This window comes from Mastomys coucha, unplaced genomic scaffold (assembly GCF_008632895.1).
Source record: "Mastomys coucha isolate ucsf_1 unplaced genomic scaffold, UCSF_Mcou_1 pScaffold9, whole genome shotgun sequence".
NCBI classification, from domain to species: domain Eukaryota; kingdom Metazoa; phylum Chordata; class Mammalia; order Rodentia; family Muridae; genus Mastomys; species Mastomys coucha.
In genome coordinates this window covers 49,359,795-49,381,020 of record NW_022196915.1, presented here as the reverse complement: position 1 = coordinate 49,381,020, position 21,226 = coordinate 49,359,795, and the positions used below count along the sequence as shown (strand labels likewise).

At 35.6% G+C, this 21,226-nt stretch overlaps 1 protein-coding gene across 5 annotated transcripts in view; it reads left to right on the top strand.

The window, feature by feature from the left end:
• The window catches only part of Ints6 (integrator complex subunit 6), a 72,853-nt gene that overhangs the window by 24,065 nt on the left and 27,562 nt on the right, over nucleotides 1–21,226 (top strand). The window contains exon 5 of one of the 5 annotated variants that reach the window (XR_004116476.1): nucleotides 4,631–4,853. The exons of the other annotated variants lie outside the window; for them this stretch is intronic. The gene's annotated coding sequence lies outside the window, so the exon portion shown is untranslated. The remainder of the gene's footprint in view (nucleotides 1–4,630; nucleotides 4,854–21,226) is intronic. 5 annotated transcript variants of the gene reach the window in all.

Below are 21,226 nucleotides of genomic sequence, written 5' to 3'. Positions count from 1 at the left end.
TTGAGACAGTGTTTCTCTTTATAGCCCTGACTGTCCTGGCACTCACTCTGTAGACCAGGCTGGCCTTGAACTCAGAAATCTGCCTGCCTCTACCTCCTAAGTGCTGGGATTAAAGGTGTGCGCCACCACTGCCCAGCCTACATTTGCCTTAATGATTCAAAAGTAATATAGATTCTTATCTCTGAAATGATTGAGAAACTGTTTCCTCAGTCCTCAAAATATTCTTGTTCACTGAAATCACAAAAATGTTTGTCAAAGGTTATTATAACTATTTTACAGATAAAGATTTAAAAATACATGTAGAGTGGGTTCCCCACTCTCTGGGAATGCTGGACAACATTCTTTGTTTTAAAAAAGAGTGAAAAAATCTTGAGGAATTGCATGGTGTGATAGATTTCTGAGTTTTGTGTTATCCTGTATGTAGTAGCCTCTTATGGCATTACTGGAATCTGATAACTCTTAAGGACTCCTATCTTTTTTGTGATTAAATATTTAGATTTATACTTTGTATGCTACCTTTACCAAGTCAGTTTTGTAAGAACACCCAAGAGAATTTGTTGGATATAGATCATTTATATTTTGTTTTTCTCTCTATATTTTCGCCTCCATTTTCTTCATTCTTGGACTTACCTCTGTTGGTGTGATTTGGAAATGTTTGTACTTATAGTTAATAGTTTCTTGAAAATGCATACTTATAAAATTTGACACAGTTTCTTATAGTGCATATTCAGCAGTTCAGGTATATTTTAATACTGAAAATAGCTTACTATTTTCAGTATGTAATAAGAATAACCCCTAAGAGACAAACAGAATAATTAAAAAGAAATGCTGCTTCTTAGCCCAATGAAAGTGGTATTACAGCCCTTTTTTTTTTGTCATAAGGTACATCAAAATAGTTTTTATTCAGAGAATGTACTGTGTTTTGTCAGCAAAGTCTCAGAGACATCTCTATGACTGCTTGTAGCCTTCCATATATGAATTATTGTTATACTTGCAATGTTAACTTTTACATAGCTGCATTAGAATCACCAAGTAAGCGTATAAAATATACAGGCCTCAGGTCTTATTATGGATCTGTTACTTTAGGCTGGAAATGGAGAAGTCTGTATTTTTTAAACATGTTCCAATTGATTTTGATGAGATGAACAGTCAGATTTCAAAACACAAAATAATTGTAGATACTTTTTTTTTCCACATAAAAGCATGTGGAAATACCTTAATAAATAGAATTAAAAAAGTTTTTAACTTAACAACACTAGCCTAGGTATTCTAAGATACAAGTAATTATTTATCTTTACAGTTGTTATACTTGGAATCCTTTCCAAGGTTTGGAATTCTGCTTATGTGAATATAACAATACTGTTTTTCTAATCAGTTAATATGGTTTAGAATAGATTATTGGATAGCCTTAAAACACTGACTTCTTGTCAGTGTAAAGTTATTGCTTAGAGTGTGCTGTTCAAGTTGAGGGTAGAGAGGGTGAGCTGCCAGGAAGAGGTGAGTAACTGATTAATGTTGTCTGCCATTACTTTCCCTGCCTTAGAATTCTGATTACATCTAAAGAATATTCGTATTCTGGTATTTTTACTATGCTATAATTACTGGTTTTTGAATGGCTATGTAACTAGCATCATTTAAAAATTATGTATCTATGACCCTGATGATACTATTTGTCAAAAATTGATGACAATTAATGATTAACTTTCTAGAGTTGCTACTTGATTACCTTCCAGAATAGATTCTTCAGATCTGAGCTCTTAAATGTGCTTTAGTTTAGCATTTTTTTCCCTGCGATATATATGTTTGGCTGTATACCAGAACTGTGGCATTCAATGTACATATGTATAGGTCTCTATATTCTAGCTACTTCAGGAGCAACGATGGAAGTAAATAAGACTCTTGCCCTTAGACAACATACTGTTTTGGAAGTAGGCAACAAAGTTAGCACTTGTAGGATAGTGAGAAGTGTCATGGTAGAAATAAAATGAAGTTTTTCAAAGAACAGAAACAAAGGAACTTTAAATTTTGAGTAAGGAATTGTAGTGTGATGTTTTAAGAGAAAATAGTATGCCAATGTATAAATACATGGATACCATTTAATAGATGATTATAAATTACAAAATATCAGATCCATAAAATGTATATAGAGTACAGATGACAGTGCTCTAAGAACATAGAGTTTTATTATGCTAACATTGGCAGGCGAAGGTATAAAGATTGAAGTTGTCCAGTCACATTAAATTTGCATTTTTTTTAGCAAAATTGTTTAGCCAGCCAGGTCAGTAAAAATGGAATACAGACTAAACGTGGGCACTGTATGGAAGAATGAGTAAGCAACACGTGACAACCCAAGAAAAATAATTGTGCCAAAATTATGCCAGTGTTTGACAGGCCAGTAGAAACTGGAAGAGAGTTGGTAGTATCTGAGGCAGGTTTTCAAAGATAAGCTAGGTAGGAGGAAAAGGGATACTTTATAGGGTAATGAACTTAGAACCTTGGCCTTGTAGGGGTCCTATAAGTACATTTCTTAAAGTAATATCTAAGTGTTATGTTTGTATACATGCACAGTTTACTGGGGACAAATCCATATGATTGTCTTATCCTTGTGGGTTTTATTTACTTATTTATATTTATTTGTTTATTTTTATTTTTTTTTGGTGTCTTAGTTAGGGTTTTACTTCTGTGAACAGACTCCATGACCAAGGCAAGTCTTTTTTGTTTTTTTTGTTTTTGTTTTTCGAGACAGGGTTTTTCTGTATAGCCGTGGATGTCCTGGAACTCACTCTGTCGACCAGGCTGGCCTCAAACTCAGAAATCCTCCTGCCTCTGCCTCCCAAGTGCTGGAATTAAAGGCATGTGCTAGCATCACCCGGCCAAAGCAAGTCTTATAAGGACAACACTTAATTGGGGCTGGCTTAGAGGTTCAGAGGTTCAGTCCATTATCATCAAGGCAGGAACATGGCAGCATCCAGGCAGGCATGGTGCAGGAGGAGCTGAGTTCTACATCTTCATCTGAAGGCTGCTAGAAGACTGGTTTCTAAATAGCTAGGAGGAGGATCTTAAAGTCCATGCCTACAGTGACACACTTCTTCCAACAAGGCCACAGCTACTTCAGCAAGGCCACACCTCCTAATAGTGCCACTCCCTGGGCCAAGCATATTCAAACCATCACATTTGGTGACAGTGTTCGGGTATGTAAGTCTAGGCTACCCTGAAACCCTCCTGCCTCAGCTGGCCCAGTGGTTGGATTACAAGTGTACACTGTTATGCCCAACTTATTAGCTTTAAATCATATTTTCAAGCAAATTAAATAATGGTCTAGTACTGTTTCTAGGCTTCCATCTTGTGTGTCTGTGTAGGTAGTAATATTGTTGCCTGGAATATGGAGGATATAAAAAAGTAGAACTAAGGAAAATTCAATAATTGTTTTTAGGGTAAGGGTATTATCAAGGAATAAAATGTAACTTGCAAAACAATTACCTCAACCAATAAAGGGCCGAGGGCCTACGTTAGTCTTCCATGAAAATGCTGAGAGTAGAGACAGACTAGTCTAGCCTGGTAGGTGGGCTCAGGGTCAGTGAGGGGTATACAGGTAATCCTTTAGTTTTCATGTGTGTACACTGAAAAAATAATTACCTCAAACCAATAGAGATGTCATTATATAAGCCTTCAATTTTGTTATTCTTACCTGCTTTATCAGAACTTCTAAGTGCTGTGAATACTGCTACATATACCCAGAGTGGTCAAGGTCATCCTGTGCTGTCCAGTTGTACCCCTCCCATCCAGTCACCGATCTGGCCTATTGTTTGTATTTTACTTTTAAAAATTAAGTAATTTTCAGACAGGGTCTCATTGTGTTTGCTTGTCCTGTATAGAACTGGCTATATAGACCAGGCTGACCTCTCAGAGATCTGCCTGTCTCTGCCTCCTATGTCCTGGAATTAAAAGTATATGACAGCACATGCAGCCCTATTGTTTTTTATTTTTAAGAATATAATGATGTGCATATTTAAATTTGCTTATTTAAAGCAGCTTATTTAATGCAAAAAAAATGTTAGAACCAGAATATTCTTTGTTTCCCTGTCACCCTCTTTGCCCACATACGCATGTGTGTGTGTGTGTGTGTGTGTTTGTGTGTGTGTGTGTATACATGTATATCAGTATGCACATCTATACCCAAGTCAGTTTTCTGTTAAATGTAGTCTGTTTTGGTTATTTTTCTCACTTCCTGAGTCAGATTATAATCTGAAAAAATGAAAATGTCATTTGGATTCCTGATGGCCACACTAATAAAAGCATTAGGCTCCTAGTTACTAATAAATATATTGATTATATCTACTTAGCTCTCTTCCCACTATTTTAAAATTAATTTCCACTTTTGATTCTTTTTGGGTATAATACACAGATTTAAGTTTTCTAGGTTTATATATTTATATATTAGAAATAAACTTGATGGGGTGACTGGAACAGTATTGAAACTTTGGCCTTTCCACCAAAGCAAGGCTGCACTTTGATCTAGACAAGGCTGTTTTGGTATATTTTCCCCACACTCTCTTTTCAGAATGAATTACTGATTCCCCCTCCCCCCTTGTTTTGTTTGTTGTGGTTTTGATGTTTTTTTTCCTTTCAGCTAAAGGAGCAGCCCAGTGGTTTTCAAGAAGTGCCAAAGTGCACTGACTGTCTCATGATGACTGGTGCCTCAGGGAGGGTCATGATTCCTGGATCCAGGATCGACCTGATCCTGGATGTCACTTCAAGCAGTCATATCGTGGGGAAAAGCCTTGTCTAATGGCTAGCCTTTCTCAAAAGTCTGATGCTAGTCATCTCGGAAGGCCTCAGAGAAAGCCTTAAAGGTGAGCAGAGTAGAGTGTAGTTCTCTCTGGGGACTGTGCCTTTTTGTTGGAGAATCTGATTCAACATAGAATGATAACCCTAACCTGATTATTCAGGTCCAATTGATAAATTAACCTGAAGGTTAAAAATTTGTTGTTGATGATGATCAGACCCCAACTTTTGAGTTACTAGAGACTATCTTCTGAGCTTAACAGCCAGTATAGGGAGGAATTTGGTATTTTCCATACTCTTTAGAGCCTTAGCTTAATAACGTGTTCTCTTAAAAGGACATATCCTTTCTGTTGTAGCTAAATGATATGTTGATGTCAAAATTGCATTCAGTTGTTAGCTACAAATAGAATTATAAAATTTAGTTCATGAATGAATATCAGGCAGTTAAGCTTCAGAGGTTGGTTAGGACAAGTTTACATTTGACTTTTTTCTATCATAATATTTTGTGTTTTGTGGTATTTTTTCTTTTTTTCTTTTTCTTTTTAAACATAGTTTTTGTTTGGCATGGTGGTGCATGCCTATAAACCCCAGCATTGCGGAGGGAGGAGGATTATCAGTTTGCCTACGCTATATAGTGTGATCTTGTCTCAAAAGAAAAGTGAAAGCAAACCAAACGAAAAGCAAAACACACAGTAGTTATGAAGCAGTTCCTATCTTATTACATTACACTTGAAGAATATTAGTACTGCCTCCTTGATCAGCATCTTTCCTCTCTGTTAGAATTCTTAAGAGATATTTTGTTTTAATTTTAGAATACTTTCTCTGTAATGTGAAGCACTTAAAGAACCCAGTATTCATTAATAACCTCATTTTCTGAATTTAAGTTAACTGAGAGATCTTGAGACCTATTAATTTCTTTTTATTGAATTACTTTTTACTGGTAATAAATTATATGGGGCATGTACTGTTCTAAGTGCATGTATATTTTGAAATTTAGTAATTATATATGTATATTCAGGACTTACAATATAGCTCAGTGTAGCATGCTTGTAGATAGTTAGGAGGCCCTGGATTCAATATTCATCATTTGAGAGAAAAATCATATGTACTTAATCTCTATGTGTATATGTTCTGAAATTTGCTTTCTGTACAACATGAACTGTGATTATATACCAGAGATTTGTGTTCTATTTTGCTTTTTGTTACTTTGATGAAACATTTACTGACACCAACTTTTGGAGTTTACTTCATATAATAAATTATGTGCATGATTGAAAGCTAGGGCAGGAGCTCAAGACAGAAACCTGGAGGCCAGAATTGAAGCAGAGACTCCAGAGGACTGTAGTTCACTGGCTTGCTTCCCTTGACATGCCTCCCTTGGCTTACCTAGCTATTTGTCCTCTGCATGGCAGGCCTGTGTGCCCAGGGATGAGACTTCCAACAATTGTCCTGGGTCCTGCCATATCAATTAGCAGTCAAGAAACTGCCCCTTAGACATGCCCACAGAACAGTCTGATGGAGGCAGTTCCTCAAATGAGGTTCCTTTTTCCTGCTGTGTCAAGCTGATAATTAAGAATAGCTTTCATAGTTTGTAAACTTTTTGAACCTGCATGGAGACAAGAGTACTCACTCTTGAATTTTGTTCTCTGACTGTCATACATGGACCGTGGCACACACACAAAACATATAATTAAATGTAAATTTACTAAAAGGGATAACAGATATTTTCAACCCACATGGTCTTTATTAGAATTACTGAATTCTGCTGTTGTAGAAAAGAAAACTCAATATAAATTCTAATATGTTCAGTACAGTTTTGTTTTCAGAGATAGATTGGGCTGCAGTAGACTTTGGACCATAGTTTGGGGAGCCCTGAAATGTACTCTATTTTGTATTCTACTGCTGTAGCCCATGGGGTTGTGTTACTGTATTAGATGCTTTCCACATCAGCTTTGGAATTATTTTTTATCCATACTATTACTCTTTAATGCAGTGAGCAGAATAACACTAGTAGCCAGAATGTACTCAGGTTTTTTTGAATAAGTAACTATAGAACTGCACTCTAGTTTAGGTACTAGTTTTGAGGAGGTGAATTTTTATGTGCTGGACTTGTGAGCTTCTAATAGGTTATTTCAGTTTGAAAGCTTATATTAAGTTCAAAAATGTTATTCTTTTACAGTCTTTCCAGGCATTGCCCTTTGCAAACCCTGTCCCCCATTTCTATTATTTCTGGATAGTAGAATTTTGAATTGAACTTCATTTTTGTTTTTGTTTTAAGTGTATTTTTTTTTTCTGCTGGGCCCAATGGCACATACCTATAATTCTAGGACCCTGCAGTTAGAGGCAGGGAAGGAATCTCTGTGAGGTTGAGGCTAAACTGGTCTGTGAGCTCCAAGCATGCTTGCTGGGACTACACTGAGACCCTTCTTTCTTTCCCTTCTATCACTCTGTCCCCACTGTTTGCTAATTGCCCTTTCTCTTACACCTGTCTTTGTTATTTGGGGGAATTTTCTTTAACTGACTTACTAAACTGCCTGACTTTGATGACGGGCTCTGTGTGTGTGTGTGTGTTTGTGTGTGGTGTATGCGTGTGTGCATTTTTTAAATGTGTGGACATGTGTGGACATGCATGTGGTGGCTAGAGGTTGATGTTCAAGCATCTTCCTCTCTTGCATTCCACTTTATTTTTTGAGACAGGGCATCTAATGGAATCTGGAGCTCTAATTCTTTTGGACTTCCTGTCCAGAAAAGCACAGGAATCTGTGTCTACCTAGCGGTGGAATATAGGTATGTGTTGCTTTGTTTGACATTTTACTTGGCCTCAGAGGATCTCAGGTCCTCATGCTTGCATGGCAAACACTTTACCAACTGACCCATTTCCTCAGCTCTCTGTGTATATACATTTGAGGTGAAATTTTCATAATAGGATTAATCATTTTGAAGTGAACAATATTCTTTGGAATTTTTGTATTTAAACATTAAATGTGTATACATACATATTTTTATGTTCAATGTTGGGTATTGAACTCTGAGCCTTACATGTCTTCTATAGCAAACTCTACCATTTTGCTACAACCCAGGCTCATTCCTCCATCTTCTCTTTCTTAACTGATTTATGTTTGATGCCCAGTGAAATCCATAAATCCTAGGATAAGCAGATAACTTTCACATACAATCAGATAATTTTAGTTTGGATATCCCTGCCTTTAGATTTGCTGTTCTTAGAAATAATTAGAAAAGTTCTAAAGATTGAGATTATTGGAAAGCAAAACCTTAGAGAATTGATGTTGAGGGTCTTTGCTCATGATTGATAATATGAAATCCAGAAAGCAGAAGACCCAACAGAAGGGAGTTTCTATTGGGAAGAAGGAAATTGAAATAAATCTATAAGGATCAAGTACAACTTACTTCTCTTGTCTTCTGATTTGTTTTTGATAAAAGATCTAAGACAGTATTGTATTTGAGAGATGAATTTTAAGAAATGCTGAAGACATTAAATTCTCTTTTGAGAAATTTCTATCTTTATTACCTAAACAAGTCGGAGAAACTGGGAATGAAGGTACTAGTTTTTTGTTTAGAGAGTTACATAAGCATTTATGCTAGTTTTATAAGGACATATACATTCTTGTCTTTCCTATAGAGCATAGTGCCTTGTTTGCTTTTTGAGACAGGGTCTCATGTAGCCTAGATTGGATCTCCTGCCTCTACTTTCCAAGTGTTGGGATTATAGGTGTGTGCCACTTGCTACCCTGTTTCTCTTTGAATGCATATTTTCTCCAGTAAACAAATTGACAAATTAACAAGCCTCTAGTTCAGAGGTCCTCAAACTGGGGTTATTTATCAGATATCATGCATATCAGATATTTACATTACAATCATAACAGTAGCAAAATTAGAGTTATGAAGTAGCAACAAAATAATTTTGTGGTTGGGGGGGTCACCACAATATGAGGAATTGTATTAAAGGGTGTTAGGGAAGTTGAGGACCACTGCTCTAGTTCAATCTTGGTAGATTTTTTTAAAATTGGTTTACTGGTCTAATTGGAAAACAGTAACAACAAAAACAGAGAGACTTGTATTTTAAAGGTAGGTGTAATTGGTTAGTAGTACCCCAAGTAGAGGGCCTTGCTCCATGCTGTGTTGGTCTCTCAATTGCTTCTCTTTGGTGAATAGTTGATGACAAGTGGACTTCTTTTACAAAACATCCTGCAACCAAAGTTTGGCTTTCAAGAAAAACAGCAGACTTAGAGAGTGAGAGGCTTCCTCACTTTATATGAAAGTTACTCCAGACTTACACAGGAAAGCCCCTATCATCATTCATTCACCAAGTAAAACTTCACAACTTAACCAATATCTATATGGGTTACTTTGAGATTAGGGGTTGGAGTATTGATTTGTAGAAGTGAGAAGGATTGATTGATTAGATTCAGGGAAGGATCTGGAATCAAAGGAATAATAAAGAAATTATACTTTAAAAACTTGAATATTTCTTTGTTTTCTTGTGTAATGGCATGTTCAAAGCTTACATTTTTGCTCCAGGCTTAGAATTAGGTCAGGTTTCTCATGCTTAACAAATGACTATACTCCTGGGTTTAGGGGTAATTCTTGCTATTGTGTTACTGTTCCTATATCACAACCTCCCCCCACCCCCCTTTGTCAATAGACAGAATTAGGAGTTTTTTTAATCTGAAATAGAAAATAGATTATATATTCATTTATATCCACTTCAAATTTAAGTTATTTAAATTGCACTATTCAAAGTGTTGTTAAAAACCAAGTTTTGAATCATGGCTCTGCATCTAATTAGAGATCTAATTGTATTCTTTCTTGTTACAAGGCTTAGTGTTCTTTAGAATGAGTATAGTAATGACATCTTAAGATTACTTTGATTTTTAGATGTCCCCACTATCACTGAACAAAGGTGAGACATTTAAATCTTAACAGAGGTATACAAGCTGTCTTTTCAGGCAATCTGTCTGTGTGCTTCAGAGGACTGGGTTAAAGTGGCATGTTGCAGTTTATTTAGTCAGAAGAATTGCCTGGGTAAGGGACCATGGTCTGCATTATTAATACCCAGAGAACATAGGGTTCTTTTTTTTCTTTAAAGATTTTATTTATTTGTTGTTATATGTATACAATGTAGCTGTCTTCAGACCTTCCAGAAGAGGAATTCAGATCTCTGGTTATGGATGGTTGCAAGCCACCATGTGGTTGCTGGGATTTGAACTCAGGACCTTCAGAAGAGCAGTCGGTGCTCTTAACCGCTGAGCCATCTCTCCAGCCCAGGGTTCTGTTTTTCTAAGTCTTGAAAATTTCTAACTTTTTCAGATTGCTTTATCTAACATAGAGGCTTTACATTTGGATTTATACTTGGAATCAGGATTGCTAAATCTTACAAGAGAGTGTACTGGGAGTGTTCTGATTGGAAATTCAGCTGGGGAAGGAATGCCTTTTAGTATTTTGTTATTCTCATCCATTATTAGTGCTTATTTCTCATATTTTCAGTATTTTTAATTTCTCAGCTGTGTTTATAGTAGTCAGTGTGTGAGCTTGGCACACCTGCTGTAAATTAGTATTTTACAAGACTAGTCTACCTATACCTGTATCTTGATTACACCAGGCCAGTGCATACTCTCCCGTGATTAAATGGTAACTTAGCGGAACTACTTTTAGAGTAATACCTCAAAATGATGAGAATTGTAAATTTTAAGTTTATGATTTTTAACAGAGCTATTTTGCTGAGCTTTATTGGAGAGGTAGTAATAAAAGCAAACTTCCCTTACTGTTGCATTTCCTTTCCACAGAGGTTTAGATTTGCATTTCCAGTTGTTTGTTCTAAAAAGTTGGTTAAAACCCTTTTTATTGTCAAAATGTTCAAATAGGTACAGAAGTAAGTAAAGTGATGGATATTAAGAATCTTTGTTCAGAGTTGGTGAATGACTTTATGGATAGACCATCTTAATACACAGACCATTTCTTAAATGAATGTAACCTGTTCTCTGTGGGCTGAGAATAAAGTCACTCACTCAAGTCAAATAGCTTTGACCATAGCAGGAAGTCTGTATCCAAAAATCGTGCTTACAATTCATTCCTTGGCACAGCAGGACTGTCAACTCTCAGTTTAGCTACGATGGAGGTAAAATCCTTTGGTGATGTGAGGGTCACTGAAGTACAGCCTTATTACAATAAAATCCAATGTCTAAAAATTGTCCTTATTTTGGGTTTGTACCACAGTAAGAGCCAAGATTTTTTTTTTAGATTTATTTATTTAGTGTATATGAGTACATACAGATATGAGTACACAATCCCTGTCTTCAGACACACCAGAAGAGGGCATCAGATCCCATTACAGATGGTTGTGAGCCACCATGTGGTTATTGGGATTTGAACTCCGGACCTCTGGAAGAGCAGTTGGTGCTCTTAACCGCTGAGCCATCTTTCTAGCCCAAGAGCCAAGACTTTAAGCTCTACTAAATACAAAACAGACAAACAAACAAAAAGACTATTTATGTTCATTTAAGAAAATACTAGTAGTGATGTATTATTTTGAAGTATACAGTTAATATGTTTGGAGTAATGTATTTTCACTATTGCTGTAGATGAACATCTACATAAGACCGTTAAATTGATTGTTTCATATCAAACAACTTTTATAGTACTTATTTTTATTGTTATAATATTTTATAAATTTTAAGGAATATGACAAAAAAGATATTGTAGGAATTGAAGGGGGTTCTCTGGGAGGAGTGGGGGTACAAAAGGGAAACAAGAATGTGAGGAGCGGTGGTACAAAACCACAAGAATGTGATTCAATTCTATTTAATTAAAATATATTTTTAAATGTTAACAAATTCAGATAAATTGAAATCATTTAACTTTTCTCATTATAATGCAATAAAAGTTTAAAAATAAATAAATAAATAAATAAAAAATAAAAAAAAAAAACAGAGAATGTAACTTTATTCCCTGAAATGCAATGACTGTCTGGGAAAGACATTTTGAAGTCAAATAAATGTTTCTCACAAAAAAAAAAATACAGTTAATATGTTTGGAGTTATTTAAAATTTATATTGAGAAAAACGTATATATTTTCAGTTGCTGTAGACAAGCATCTACATAAAACTGTTAAATTGATTGTTGTTTTATAACAAACAACTTTTATAATACTCATTTATTATGATATTTTATAAATTTTAAAGAATATGACAAAAAAGATATTGTAGGTATTGAAGGGAAACATGAATGTGATTTAATTCTATTTACTTAAAATATGTTTTTAAATATTAACAAATTCAGATAAATTGAAATCATGAAACTTTTCTCATATTGCATCATAATGCAATAAAACTTAAAAAAAAAAAGAATCTTTGTTCAGTTTCGGTAATTAGCTGTATTTTGATGTACAGTTTTCATCTTAGACCACACAGCTATTTAAGTCACAGCCCCTAGCTTTAAGTCTTATAGAAATTTAACATAAAATTGCCTTCCTAATTATTCTTAGAAAGAAGATCAAACAAAACCCAGGTGCAATGATGTATTCCTGTAAACTTAACATTCTATTTTAAAGGCCAGAGAGGATTGCAACCTCGTCTATAGAGGGAAAGGGGATCTGAAAAAAAAATTGGCCAATCATGACCTGGATCAATGAACATGTGCCAGTCAGTGTAAATAAGTGCAGGTTAAACCCCCACGTTTCTGAGATTAAACTCAAAGCAATATTATAACTGTTTTAGCAACTATGAAGAATTATTTGAGCAATCAAAAAATTATTTCAAGCTAGACTTTAAAATTTAAGCATTATTTTGACTTATAGTTTGCATTTGAAATAAAGGAAATATGAAATTATTCTAAAATTAATCTGTTAGAAAAATACTAAGTAAATACTAATAGTCTTTAAAATATTTTTGGATATACTTAAACTATAAGGTGTTTTAAAAGTGAAGGCAACTACGTTCTGGTACTCTGCTTAAATTTCAATGGACAAAAGAAGTTTAGTAAAGCTAGGCCAGTTTGTTTACTGGTCTAAATTGACACTCAGACTGTAAAATTCTATATGGAAGAAGGGGCTAGCCATGCACTTTTATGGATAATCCTGCACTATTTGGGGGATTTTAATGATGATGTGTGTGAGCTGTGTCTACAGGGGGTTTGAGTGTGTCACAGTGTGCTCCTGTGGAGCTCAGAGGATAACTTTGAAGAGTGAGTTCTTTCCTTTTACCTTTACATTTGTTCTGGGGTTGAAACTCAGGTGGTCAGGCTAGTGAGAACAAGCTCTCACTGCTCAGTCACCTTGCTGCCCAGGGAAATTTTTTATGTGTGCTCTATCTTAAGTTCGGGGAAGCAAAGAAATATATTAAATTGTTGCTATTTCTTAGACTCTTAAGTAATAGGTAATAGATTTGTTAAGAGAGTTAAATAAAATAGGCAATCTGATGGAGTTACATTTACTATATGAGTTCAGTAAATGGAGAAATCTTAGCCAACAATGATTTTTGGCTCTCCAAAAATGATATATAAATCTTTAACATTGATTTTCTTTACATATATGCTTTAAGTTAATTTTTGACTTAATAGTTTATGATTTATTCCAGGTTAAATGTTTCATGCTATATTCTCAATAGTTTGGGAACTAGTTAACAAATATGGATATAGTTGTACTCTTAATAGTACAATAGATAATGTTGCATATCTTTTGAGAAACGTTCTTATTTGTGTTGGTGGGAGATGTTTAAAACTTAGTTCATAGTTTCTTAAGTCATGATTCATATGCTGTGGTTTTGAATGTGTTAAATAGTTCCTGTCATTACTAGAGGTAACATTTAAGTTGTAGGACACAATACCAGGCTCTATGTCATTTCTTTGTTTTTGATGTCAGGTTCTTTCCTTTAGCAATCCTTAGTCTGCTGCCTCCTTTCTTTTTCTATTGCCACTAGTTGTTTAGTGCCCCAGCACTCACTCCTTCCTGCCTTTCTGCCTTTCCTCTTTCCCTCTCTCTCTCTTTCCCTCCATCTGTCCCCCTCCATCTCCTCTCTTTCTTCCTTTTTCCTACATTGAGAGATCTCAGGCCTAACATATGCTAGACAAGTATTAGTGCATTCTGTTTATAACAAAGCATTTGTTTATCTTTATTTTTCAACTGTGTATGACTGTGTGGTTATGTGCACATGAGTACAGGTGCCTGAGAAGGCCAGAAGAAGGTATTGGATCCCCTGGACTAGAGTTATGGGTGGTGATAAGCTGCATGATATGGGTGGTTGGAACTGATCTCAGGTCTTCTAGACGATCAAGGAGTGCTCTTTCAATAACTATATGTCTAACCCTCTTTTTCTTTTTTAAAATTTGATTTATATTTTGTATGAATGAATACACATGAGTGCCATGGTACGTGTACAGAGTGGTTATGTGGGAATCAGTTTTTTTCTTCTACCTTGTGGGCTTTGGGAATCGGGCTTGGTGCAAGCATCTTTACTAGCACTCTTGCTGTCTTGGTTCTTTTCATGACTACCTTTAATCTGCCACATGTGGCAGAATTTCTCTAAAATATACCATTTGTGTGTATTATTCTGCTCACACTATTTAATTGCTTTCAGTTTAGTAGATTCCTTAGTGCCTTCACAATTTAGCTAGTCACATTATTAATCCTCTTATTTTCATTGAGTCATTTATTGAACAACTTATGGTCTAGATACACTAGAGTCTAGATAGAATGGAGGGCAAAGTGAACAGGAGTCCTGCTTTGGAGTACTGGAGAAGATAACAATCTTTAAAAATAATTAGGTAGATGAAAGTAAATTTGGTTTCATCATTTATCCTCCCAAAGTGGAGGAATATGAGATGGCATCTAGCTCAGGCTATGAGGTACTGGACTCTGCCTCTAGCACTAGAAACAAATTAGGGTAGAGTAGGGAGGAATGTGCTATGAGGGCTTATAGTAACTATATTAGATCTAGTTAGTGAAGTCATAGGTTGTTAATATGTGAAAAGAAGCCAATGCGGTGGCTAAGTTCTGCAGTTCCAGGACTTGAGGCTGAGGGTGGACTCCTATTTCAGCTTGGGTTGCAGAATGAGGTTTTGTCTAAGAAAAGACCAGAAGAGAATAAGGTCATTCTTAAGAATGAGAAACTGAAACAAGGCTAATGGCACTTGGAGCGTTGACCAAAAAGGGGATTGTAGTATAAGGTGGAAAAGAAGTTTGGGCCTCATTGTGCAAGGAGCTTGAACTATGCTAAGTAATGATGGTGCTAATACAGAAGAATCAGGAGCTGGCAGTGTAGCTCAGTGTTTGAGAGCCTGCCTAGCAGGAACAAGACAGGCAAATGTCATTCAGAGTTTTGTGCAGTGGTGGGGGAAGAAGATAAGAAGACAAGTAAGTGTTGAAAGACCAGGTAGGCACTGCTGTTAATTGTAGCAATTTGCTCAAGGTATGGTAGTAAAAGAGATGACAAACCCCACAATTTAAAGAAATATTTAGGAAAGTTAACTTAGTAAAATTCACTGTCACAAATTGTGTTTAAGGCTAAAGGAGCAGGAAGATGGCTTCTAAAGAACTATGTAGATGATAATAATGATGCCATTCATTTCCTGCCCTTACGGAAGAAGAGAAATCATGACTTTAGAATGCTTAGGTTTTGAGATATCTTGGAATCATTTAAGAATGGATGTCAGGTAGAGAATTTGGGATTGAAGCTGGGTTGAGGCTAGAAGATAGGAGCAACCAGAGAAGAAAAGGGAAGCCATGGGAATTTCTCTAGATTTGATGATGCCTGTAGTTATCAATTGATAAATAACATGTCATTTTGAAACTTATTGGCTTAAAACAATTTATTATTTCTTTGGAGCATGTGACTGAGGTACCTGGTTTCTCTCCTGGAGCTTTTTGGTCTCCGTCATTCAGCAGTCTGGTTCAGGTTTCTTTACATGATTTGCATTTTCCACAAGGGAGAAATAAGCCTCTCGAGACTTAGTAAGACGTAGTTCAGAATATTTGGGTTATACTATAGCAACTCAGGAAGAGTGGATAAGAATTAGTGCCATTTGGGTAAGTGGAGTGGGTGGACTGCCAGATACCTAGTGAAAACAATTGCCTATTATTTTTCTATATTTTCTTTAAGCTTGACCTGAACTGGACTGCTGATTTCCCTGCATGTTAAGCTGTTTCTTTGTCCCCTTACTAAAATTGTACCCATTTATTTGTAAGCCACTAGCTGAAGTCTACTTGGGGGTTGTGGTGAGTATTTGCTTTTATTCTCTCTCCTTTTTCCATCCTCTCTTCCTCTTCCTACCCCTCTTCCTCACTTTTGGTCTCTTTTTCTTCTTGGCTTCCTTTCTTTTCTCTGTGGCTCTGCTTCTTTTGGGGGGAAGTTGTTCCTCCATCACCTAGGCTGATCTGGAAATGATGATAACCCTCCTTTAGCCTTTTGCCTGGGCTATAGGTTTAAGCAGCTATGCCAGGCTTAAAGGAGTTCTTAAAGTCTCCAATCTCTTTTCTTTTGCTCTTTCCTAACTGTTCTAAAGTTTAGTTTTCAGTCTTAAGTGTGTGTGTGTTTGTAGGGGGCTGTTGTTCCTCCTCTGTCTAAAAGTACCTTCCCTCTTCATCAACTCCTCAGTCTCCATGCAGTTTTTAAGCTTTAGCAAAGCTTTTCAGTTCTTTACTCTTGCCTGGGATGCCTTTCCTCATTTCCCCTAGGTAATTATTCTTCTGTACTGTTGCACATGCTACAGTTACTTACTTATGTGATCTTGAAGGTAAAGATTTATAATGTGTAACGTGTTACCTTTCATTAAATAACCTGAGTCACAATTTGATTTATGATCTCTATTCTGTTCTAAAAAGGTCTTTCACTTGATAACAATTAGACCTAATTACATCTTTGATACTCTGACAGGCCTAAGGGTACTAGGCTGCTACATAACCTACAAAAAAAGTTACAGTTTGTGCTGTTAGGTAAAAAAATTACAACAAATGATAAATGGTCAAATTCTTAGTATACCTCAGTAAAGTGAGAATTTAAGAGGTCGTATTATGAGTGGTTTTAAAAGGAATTATGTCCAATATAAGTAAATTTTCATTGTGAGTGCTAAACAGGATAAAGTAGATGCCTTGGCATCTGCACAGGGAATATTTTATCTACCCTATTTGTGTTCCAGCTTTTGTAGCTCATTACTTTATCCTCTGTGTTTGGGTACATGAAAGTGCTATTTGGAGAGCTAGGTATGTACACAGAGTAGAGTTACTCATGTGTTTATGGAGATGGGACTACTTGGTTTCATGAGCTATCGCATTGTTTTTTAAAACATTGTTTTCCATGACTGGCAGGGAACCTACTATGTAGATCAGGATGACCTTGAATTCACAGATATCTGCCTGCCTTCTGAGTGGTAAGATTAAAGACAGTCACCACCATGCCCGGCTCCCTCCCACTTACTTTATGAAAACTGTGTCTATGTATGCATGGTGCTGAGGTGGAGGAAGAGTTCCCTGAGAGGTGCTTGCACTCCAGTTTACCACCCTTACTCGTTATTTTCTTTAGTTCCGTTTTGAAGATGTTATGGGGAGAAAGCAAAGCCTCAGACTGTCTTCTCTGCCTTTACTAAACTAGTAAGATGGGCAGCCAAGTAAACAGGCCATTCATTCCAGCTCAGCTGGGAAGTACTGTTCTAAAAGAACATATACTTGCAATTGCTTTAGTAATAGAGCTGGTTAGCAGAGCATGCCAGAGAAGTGTAGTGTCCCAAGCCTGAGTGCAGACAGTTGTGTGTTTTCAGCTAGAAACCATTTAGGTTACAACCAAGAGATGTCTACCTAGATGCCAGAGTTAGAGATTGCTGGAAAACAATTACCCTTCTATTGTTTTTTTGACTTCTGTTTATTTCTTACATTCTGCAATTTAAAATGTGGATAATATGTAAAAATAATGGTTATTTGAGATTTTTTTACACTTTCCTTAGAAACTGAAACAACTAAAACTATCTTCATCATATGGCAGCTTATACCCATTCAGAACTCTAGTTGCAGGGAATCTGACATCCTCTTCTGACTTGTAGGCACACACACAGTTGCACACACTTTTATATGTAAGTAAAACACTCAAGTACAGTAATATAAAAATAATTCTTAAAATAATCAAATCAATTTAAAAACTGTTACCTCTAACTTTGCTTATTTGGCTTTTAATATCTTTATATTTACCTGACCCACAAACAAACAGTAGGACAGACAGACAGACAGAACTTTTAGTTCAGTTTTAGCAAGGTCACAGACAAATAGAATCCAAGCCATTATTTAAATAAGACCATCTAGAATGGGAGATAAGCCAGTAAAGTGCTTGCTATGTAAGCATGAGGACCTGCATTTTAGAATTGCAACAAATCTGTAATCTTCAGTTACTTTTCCCTAAAGCGACGGGCCAGTCAATCCAGGCAAAACCTTTTGTCTCCATGTTCAGCAAGACTGGCCAATGAAGCTACAAGGCATTTACTTCTGGCCTGGCACACCACACACAATTGATAATCAAATAGGATATTGCACATTAATAAAAACAAGGTTTGAGCATGTAATATGATAAGTTGTTATCAGCTTACTCTACCACTTGTTTTCTTAACAATATTTAAAAGTTTAGTTTTTTATAAGAACTCAAGGAGTCCCAGGGGAAAGGAGAAGGGGAAGAAGGATGACAACTTTCCTTACTTCAGAATGAAGCTGTCTTTGCTTTTCTATTGACCACCAAAACAACAATGTATTTGGATTGATGCTGTTACTTGTTTATAATAACTATAGAAAACCTTACTTGTACCCAAGTTAAACTGTGCAGGTATAAATAGTATTTTTTTTTTTTTTGTATTTGTCCATTATACTGACACATTGACAAGTATTGTATGTAAAGGCCAGTAGTGAGGTTATGGGAAAAGTAACTGATACTAAGTCAAGTGATTTCTCCAATTTTCAAAGTTTACAGTCCATTTTAGACAGTCTAAACTTAATTGTATATAGCAGGGATTGTTTTGAGGGCATTCTACAAACAGATGGTTCTGAACATATTATCTCATATTACATCTTATCTTACTCTGCAAGTGTAGTAATGATAATATTTTTATCCCCATTTACTTGTTATGAATATTATATGTAAATCTTATAAAATAATGCCCCAAAGTGCCATTATTATTGTTCATTTCTAATCATTGTTATTACCCATGTTTTGAGAATTAGAGGGGGAAAGAAAGGAAGAAACAGTGCTGCTCTCTCATGTTAGCTGTAAGGGTAACTGGGGTGACCCTAAAGTCCTCAGAGGAGGATTGCAGGCACAGTAGGTGGTTTATAATCACTAGCTTGATTCAGAAATCATGCACATAGTTATTTTTTATGAAGTTTCAGGCTTTTTCTCATTTGGTAAAGTTAGGTCTTTTAATAGTAATGTTTTAATATTTGGATTTTTAAAAGGAGTGTGTGTTCTTTCAATAATAGGTTTTATGATCCAGTGTTAAAGGTCATGGAATCAGGAACCAGACTAACCTGGACTTTAATTCTGTCTCCTCACTTACTCTGTATATCTTCCAACAAGCTACTAAAGTGCTTCTATACTTTAAATCTTTAAGTGGGGATTATATTGGACATTGTTTTATTTGTGCTTTATGGCTTAAGTAAATATTATATGTGTGGTTTAGAACAATGTGTAGCATTTAATAGTAACTACTGCAAAGATAGCATTGTTATTCATGGCTGTTTATTTATTGCTAGGGCCTCATTCATGTAAAGTATGTATGCATTTACCATTGAATTACATCTCTAGTGGCTGGGTTTAGTTTAGTTTTGTTTTGTTTTTTGAGGTGTAGGATCTCACTATGTAGCTCTAACTGCCCTGAGATACTTAAGTTTAAAAATTTCTTGTACTAAAATTTCTCAAGATTACATAATGTCACTTACAAAAATATTTTTTATCAAATGTTCAAAAATAGAAATCCTGTTAAGTACCATGAAAACTTGCTGGTACTATGATTTTCAATTTCCTTTCTGTTAGCTTAATTTTAAGTACATCTATGAAAGAAATTCCTAAAATATTATGACTCCCTTCCTCACACACCAAGCTTTATTCGTGCTGGAACCATATTTTACTATTTATCTTTACCCAGACCTTAGTTTTCCATTGGCAACTGTGTGCTGCGGGAAGGTGCACATACTCTTTTTAAGATTTATTTGTTTATTTTATTTAAGTACACTGAAGCTGTCTTCAGACACACCAGAAGAGGGCATCTGATCTCATTACAGATGGTTGTGAGCCATACCATCTCTTACGTAATGTCATTTTTTGTGCCTCTTGTCCAGTTTTCTGCTCAGTTTTGTCTTTCACTACACATATATGCTGGGCATACAGGAAATGATACTTGTTTGCTTTACCCTATATAGAGAGGGTATGCTGTTCAAGTCATTTCCATTTTGCCTTTATGTATTTGACTCAAGAATACACTTAATTACATGTATAGTCGTCTAACATAGAAAAGTGGCCATGTTCAGATTAGTTAGATTAGTCCTGGTATTTCTAAAAATTACCCAAATTGTACATTCATGTTTCTTTTATATAGTAATATATTATAAAAGGTACTTTATTGAGATCTCTTCATGTTGGATCTTTGAGATTTAGATTACTCTTTTTAACTGTGAATTAAATGAATGATAGACCAGTTTGTATATTAGCTGTAGGTGGGTTTTCAATTTTCATGTTTCAGATAATATCATTGTATGAGAGCTTGTGGTAATTGGACCTATGGTCTCATGAATGCTAAATACTGATTATACATTCTAAGACTCTTTGTCCAAACTTTTTGTGAAGAGGAGAATGCCTCTATGCTCTGTGTATCTTTAACATTGCCAAATGACATCAGCATCCTCCAGATGGCCACATATTTACCAACTCATCAGCAGAGTGGGTATTCTTACTGCTTTGTATTTATACTACTTATGCTCATCTTATGGGTATAAAATAGCATTCCTTGATATTCTAATTTGTATTATCTGGTAAGTAATGTACTTCATCCTCTTTCCACATGTTGCAGGCCACATGAATTTCTTCATGAGTATTTTTCCATTTCTAAGTTTTAGAATGTATCCATTTCTATTGCATATTTTTATGATGATCAGTTTTGTGGTTTTCTTGACTTATGTGCAGTTGACTTTAATTCTCAAACTCATGAAGATTCTTCCCCTTCGTGACGAATGTTAACTAGTCTCAGATTTTTTTTTTTTTAACCTGTTCTTACTTGCCAGCCATTCCTCTTCCTCATTTACTCAAACATTCCTATCTCCTGGGAGATGAAAAGTTGATGATCCTAAGGGAAGGAAATAAATAAGAAATGCAGCAATGTATGAATAAAAAGGACAGTTTTATAAGATTGAAATAATCATGTTTAAAATACTTGAAAATATTCTCAAGAGCCTGTCTTTTTTTTT